Source organism: Lepus europaeus, chromosome 9, assembly GCF_033115175.1.
Source record: "Lepus europaeus isolate LE1 chromosome 9, mLepTim1.pri, whole genome shotgun sequence".
NCBI classification, from domain to species: Eukaryota; Metazoa; Chordata; class Mammalia; order Lagomorpha; family Leporidae; genus Lepus; species Lepus europaeus.
This window is the reverse complement of record NC_084835.1, coordinates 21471626-21477625: the sequence shown is the minus strand read 5'-3', so window position 1 is coordinate 21477625 and position 6000 is coordinate 21471626.

Sequence of the window (6000 nt, the reverse complement as noted above, 5' to 3'; positions counted from 1 at the left end):
CAGATGAAGCATCCCAAGCTGTGGCTTCACCCTCTGCATCCCAGTGCCCACCTGGATACCTGAAATAAACACCATCCAGTAGAGTAACTGCACGAACTCTGACAAAATAGGAAATGTGTGAAATCCTTGTGCTCCTTGGCGTCGTTGGCCCTCAACCTCCAGGTAAGCACTAGGTTCTGGGTTTTGCTGTCCTTTCTCCAAGTTCTTCAAGGCAGCACCTGCGCTCACTGGCTTCATTTTCTTCCTTCTGTTCTCTTCCCACCCCTACTGCGGCTGGACTCCACCCTGCCCACTCTCCAAGGCTGCTTCTGGCAAGGCTGAGGGAGCCCCATCACAGTTACCAGGCTTGTGGGGGTGTCAGCTGTGACCGCCCCCCCCCCCCCCCCGACCCTTAGTGGCTTCTGACCCTGTCCATCCAGGCCGTCTGTTGTATTTGGTGACAGCAGCCTGTGTGGACTCAAAGACCAGCTTTATTTCTTTATGGAAATTTCCATTCACGCAAAATAAGTCAAAGAAAAGTTCAACAAGCCTCTGGATCGGCAATTTGTGACACTTTGACATGTTTTCCTCCCGTTGTGTGTGCGCCGTGTGTGTGATCAGAGTATGTGTGTGTGTACCCCTCCGTTGACTTGTTGAAGACCTAACCTCTACCAGGAAGACGTTTGGAGCTGGGTCTGTGGGTGGGACTAGGCCGTGAGGGTGGGGGGCTCAGGACGGGACCAGTGACCTGGGAGACAGACATGAGAGGCCTGGCTCTCCTTTTCTCTGTTCTCTCTAGCCGTGGGAGGATGCATGGAGCAGGTAGCAGTCGGCCGTCACCAAACCCTGGAGCTCCTGGTGCCTGCATCCTGGACTTCCCAGCCCCTAGCAAGGTGAGAAATAAACACTGCTTAAGCGGCCCACTTGGTGGTATTTTGATTATGGCGGCCTGAACAAAGGCAGTATTTTACTTGTCAGTGAGCCCAAGAACAAGGACCTTCTCCCACATCACTGTCATTTCACTGTTCCGTGTGAAACTGATCAATCCATAGCATCTGTTATCCTGTTTATCCTCATATTTCCCAATGTCTTCAGGCTGCTGTAAAAAGCTATGTCACGACACTTACATTATGAGGGCCCTGGAAGACCTGCCACGTCTCTTTCAGCCTCTCCCCACCCGCAACTTCCCCTCTCCAAACAACCACTATCTTGACTTCTTTTTTTTAAAGATTTATTTATTTTATTTGAAAATCAGAGTTACACAGAAAGGAGAGGCAGAGGGAGGAGAGACAGAGAAGAGAGAGAGAGAGGTCTTCCATCTGCTGGTTCACTCCCTAATTGACCGCAACTACTGGAGCTGCGCCGAAGCGAAGCCAGGAGCTTCTTCCGGGTCTCCCACGTGGGTTCAGGGGCCCAAGGACCTGGCCCATCTTCTACTGCTTTCCCAGGCCATAGCAGAGAGCTGGATGGGAAGTGGAGCAGCCGGGACTCTAACCGGTGCTTCAGGCCAGGGCGTTAACCCACTGCGCCACAGGGCCAGCCCCCCACTATCTTGACTTCTAACACTATCACCTAGTTGGCCTGCTTTCACAATTTATGTAAGTGGAATGATAGAGTGTAGATTCTTCCATATCATATTGGCACCTCCATTACTGATGCCAAAAATAGAGGTCAAGGTTTTTTTCCCCATAGAGATATCTCAAGGACCCAATACTTTGAATGAAATGACCATCTTTTCCTGCCCAAACATTCAAAAAATACTGTGTAGTCTGATTTTTAAAAAGCTTGCCAAATCAAAGAGTTGGTCAGATTGGGGGGCTGGAAGTTAAGTGTCAGTAGGGCCACTGTAGAAGCCACTTGGAAGCACCAGTGAGTAGGCCCGTGTGCATATCCTGTGGGCCAGCCGTGTGACTCTGGTATACAGCCTGCAGCTGGTCTCCGGGTATGGACCTTTCAGTGGGCCCGTGAGCACCAACCATTTGCATAGTGATATGAAGACTTTATTTTCCCTCTCATTATTTAAGGAGTGGAGTTTTCCAGAGGCTCTTTGGTTTCGATATTCCAACAGATTAGATACACAAAAACAGAGAATTCAGCTTTTATTAAGCCAGACATTAAAAGGATTTGCAAAAATGTAAGACAATACTTCTATTGTTGCTGAATTTTTTTTCTGAATACAGATATTGTTCATAAAATATGCTACTGAGGTTAATATGTAATGGGTTTATTATTTCAAAAATCCACTAATACAAAGATCCAAAATTTTTTTGTGTGTTTAAATCTCTCATATAGGGAATAGTGATAGATAAGACGCACATCCACAGAAACTTTTTGGTCTCTTCAGTTTTTAAGTTTGCAAAAGGATTCTTTCTTTAAAGATTTATTTTTATTTTTTTTTAAAGGCAGGGTTAGAGAGGGAGAGATAGCTAGCCAGCTAGCTAGAGAGAGATCTTCCATCTGCTGAATCACTTCCCAAATGGCCACAGATGGCCAGGACTGGGTCAGGCTGAAGCCAGGAGCCTGAAATTCCATCCAGGTCTCCCACATGGGGGGCCGGGGCCCAAGCACTTGGGCCAACTCCTGCTGCTCTCCCAGGTCCAGCAGGAAGCTGGAGAGATGCTCATATGGGATGCTGGCACTGCAGGTGGTGACTTAACCCACTGTGTCACAATGCCAGCCTTGTAAAGGGATTCTGATATCCAAGACATTTGTGAACCATTGCCCAAGAGGAGCTCTGCCTGGGTGCACAAGGAGATGTGTGTAAGAATGTTCTGAGTGTTACAGGGCACCAGAGGTGATGGGGATCTCGGTGCCTGCCCTCAGAGAGGAGAGAAATGAGCTGTGGTCTGTTTTCACGGCAGATCCAGGGGTGAACAAGAATGGGTCTGTCCAAATCGCCAGATACTGCAAAATGAGCTGGTTGCAGAAGGACTGACATTGTGAGATTATGTACCTAATTTTGAAAACAGTAGCACTGTGTTTTGCATATGAGTACCTGTGGTTAAAAACAAAACAGCTGCCGATGTGGCCCAGAGGGAGGGAGCAGGTCCACAGGACACTGGGCAGGCATTTTCTTGGCAGAGCCCACTGCAAGCCAGGTGCCAGGGTTCGTGCTGCTTGGCCCCAGCAGCGAAGTCACATCTGAAAGTGCACCTGCTCTGACGTCTTCTCTCGGTTAAGTTTCCGATGGTCTAGGGTCGTTCTCCAAGCTCCACTTCTGCACAGGCCACAGAGGTGGTGGCATCCGCAGCCTTCCTCTTTCACGTCCTTGTTGTAGGACATCCTCCAGGTGTGCAGTGTCCTTGCAGTTTCCTGCTTTGGCTGGTGATGCGCTTCCCATGGCTCCTGCTCCACCCTCACTCTATTGGGCCTGAGAATCGACAGGGGGATTCTGCCGGTCGCTGAGAGTCTCTATTCCCATTACGCATGAGGGAAGGGGGGAAATCGCTCCCAGTTGGGTTCTCTGGTGGCAGGTGTTGGGGATCCTTGCTTCCCCTGGCTTTAAGGACAGAAGATGATGGCCTGCGCAGCTGCTTTGCTCTTGTGTGTGATGGACCACCAGTGCCCCTTTTTTTCTTTTTAACTCCAGGAAACAGGGTCATCAGTGCTTTCACATCTAATCAGATCAGAGAACCAATTCCGGAAGCCCAGACCAATTCAGGAAACTTGTCCCTCAGCATGCTTTTTCTCTAGACCCACTCTCAGTACCGAATGCTGTGGCACTCGGAGTTCCGAGAAGTAGAACCACTGGAATGTGCGTTAGGGACTTGTTACCGGATTCCACCTGGTGCAGGTGCGCGACCTGGCTCCTCACCAGTTCTTCAACAGGTACCGTCTGCGCGCCTGATGCTGGGGCTGGAAGTTCAGTGAGAACAGTGGGGGGTGGATGACGAACGTCAGGGGTGAAGAGCGAGGACGCGCTGGGGTCCGCCAGCCTGTGCCGGGGCCCGTGAGAGCGCATGCAGCTCTGTCGTTCTGGTCGCCATGACCTTGCTGATGAATATGTAAAGGCTGCAGGAGTCACGGCCCCACCACCGAACTAACCCCCACGCGTGGGGACCAGGAGCTGGAGAAGCTGAAGGAGGACATATGCTGGGGAGACGAGACCAGTGACAATGTGTGTGGGCGTCACTTTGCCCTCCAAACCTCTCCTGGGGTCCAGCCTAACCAGAAACCCGTGGGAGGGAAAGTTCCCGGAACCTTAGTCCAGCCTAGCCAAGTGGACACATTACAGACCTCCCATCCTCGACAAGGAGCTAATCCTGAAAAAGTGACTCATCGGAAGTATGAGGTCACTCTCTACAGAAAAAGTCATCGTGATAGGGGCTGGTGTTGTGGCACAGTGGGTTGGGCCCCTGCCTGCAGTGCCGGCATCCCATGTGGGCACTGGTTCGAGTCCCTACTCTACTTCCAAAGTTGCTCCCTGCTAATCCTCTTGGAAAAGCGACAGAGGACAGCCTGGGCACTTGGGCCCCTGCACCCACGTGGGAGGCCCGGGTGAAGCTCCTGGCTCCTGGGAGGCTTGGCCCAGTCCTGGCTGTTGTGGCCATTTAGGGAGTGAAACAGCAGATGGAGGATCTGTTTCTCTGTCTCTCCCTCTCTCTCTGTCTGATTGACTTTCAAATAAATAAAATCTTTAAAAAAATTTATGCTATATTAGAACAAAATGTTTGATTCATTTAGGTACATCAATGTGTCTGATTATTTTATTAGCTATAAAAATAAAAATTTTGGCTATTATGTAGGTAGAAGAGATATTTATAGAGTACAGGAGAATAAAAGAGACTAGAAAATTCTATTGCAGCATTGACATGCAGCTATGCAAAGTATGTCTGCAAATGGAAGCTAACATGCAAAAATGAAACCAGCTGTGCCGGACAGTAGAGCTGATGTTGACGTGTGGTAGCTAATTACTGTTTTCATGGTTTGCTGCCCAGTAGGCACTTCCCCCAGCCAGTGACCCCATGGCTCCGTCTTCAGTATGAAAACACCTGCTTGTTGCCAGGCCCTTGGGTGTAACAGGTAGGGAGTTCGTTCTTTCTGAAGCTCCTACATTAGTCGATCCTTTCAGTTCTGTAAAAGTTTTATTTATTTATTTGAAAGGCGGAGTAACACACACACACAGAGATTCTTCCATCTTCTGGTTCACTCCCCAAATGCCCACAGCAGCTGGGGTTGGGCCAGGCCAAAGCCAGGAGCTGCAAGCTGGGAACTCCGTCCAGGTTTCACACAGGAGTGGCAGGGGCCCAAGTATTGGGCAATCATCTGCTGCTTCCCAACACATGAGCGGGAAGCTGGACCAGAAAGGGAGGTGGGACTCGATCCCAGGCACTCCAGTGTGGGATGCAGGCATCCCAAATGGCTTAACCCTCTGGGCTGCGATTCCTGCCCGATTCTTTCAGTCTAACACTAATGTTGAGAAATCACACAGAGGTTTTCCTTCTGGTCTGAAAAAGCTGACCTCACTTTTTTCTGTGCCATCCTCATTACAACAGCAGCCTCTTGCAGCCAGACCCTCCCTCGTGGCTTCCTACCCAGGCAGGCGCCACCGGCATGTCAGCCACGTCTCGCGAGGGGGCAGTGACCATGGAAGTGCCTGTGTTGGTCACGGTCTACCCCTTGGTGGCCTTCTTGTTCATCCCATTCTGAGACGAACCTGACAAAGATGCTGTCCTTGAGTGATTCAGAGACGAGGGTAGGGGACATAGCAAGTCTGTGCGTGGTCTGTCAGATGGAATAGGTACAAATGTAGGGACACAGCTCCCTCCAGCAGTGAAGAAAGGGCTGTGCCGTGTGTCTCAGACCCTGCTGTCCAGTGCGCTGGCCTAGGGCTTTACCTGCACAGCCGCTGCAGGTGGTGTCGGGGAGGAGATGGCCGCATGGGAGCTGAAGCTCGAGCACCATCAGTCTGCAGAGGGAGTGAGGAGCAGAGTGGGGGAGGCAGGTGGTGGGCGGGCAGGCAGTCAGGAGGCATGGCGGGTCCTGGGGCATTGAGAGCTGCTCGGAGCCGAGGGCCACGGT